Genomic DNA, 1,123 nt, shown 5'->3' with positions numbered 1-1,123 from the left:
CCAATCAGAATCCTGGATTAGACAGTCTCGAATGTTGGAAAAACAAATATTTTTGTACCAAAGGCTGGCCTTCAGAATTGATAGCGTGCACCCTTAATTTTTCTTCAATCCCCTTCAAGCAATTTAACTATAAAAAAGCTTGATGATGGCCACATCCATAAATTTATTTTTGAATTCTGATTTCTTTTTTCAACTTTGACCAAAATTTCTGATGAAGTTATTTTAAAATGACAGGGACTTACCAATCGTTTTACTGCACATCATGTAAATGTGGTACCAACTGTTTAATTTTTCTTTTATTCTTATCATGAATTAACAAAAGCTTTAACATTAAAATGACATGATTTTTTCAAAGTACAACTTGAAATTATGTCAAGATGTAAATGCAGCTCAGATGGCCGATCTCACATTGCAGCTGCTTAGAAGCCGATTGTTGCATTTTCTAGGGGACATTCAAAAAGTAAATTATGAACTTGTTAGACTTTATTGTGGACGAACGGTAAATGTCAAGTGACAATTTGGTACCAAATGTTTTTCATGATGTTCTGAATTAAAATTGTATGAAAAAAAATGTTTATAGGGTGATAATGAATACAAAAAAATACAAACCGGATTCCAAAAAAGTTGGGACACTAAACAAATTGTGAATAAAAACTGAATGCAATGATGTGGAGATGGCAAATGTCAATATTTTATTCTTAATATAACATAGATGACAGATCAAAAGTTTAATCTGAAAAAATGTAACATTTTAAATGAAAAATATGTTGATTCAAAATTTCACAGTGTCAACAAATCCCAAAAAAGTTGGGACAAGTAGCAATATATGGCTGGAAATAGGAAATTGTGCATATAATGAACAGCTGGAAGACCAATTAACTGTAATTAGGTCAATTGACAACATGAATGGGTATAAAAAGAGCTTCTCAGAGTGTCAGTGTCTCTCAGAAGCCAAGATGGTAAGAGGATCACCAATTCCACCATTGTTGCGCAGAAAGATAGTGCAGCAATACCAGAATGGTGTTACTCAGCGTAAAATAGCAAAGACTTTTAAGTTTTCATCATCAACCGTGCATAACATCATCAAAAGATTCAGAGAATCTGGAACAATTGCTGTGCGTAA

Source organism: Nematolebias whitei, chromosome 5 (assembly GCF_014905685.2).
Source record: "Nematolebias whitei isolate Nwh7 chromosome 5, NemWhi1, whole genome shotgun sequence".
Classification (NCBI taxonomy): Eukaryota; Metazoa; Chordata; class Actinopteri; order Cyprinodontiformes; family Rivulidae; genus Nematolebias; species Nematolebias whitei.
This window is presented reverse-complemented; position numbering follows the sequence as displayed.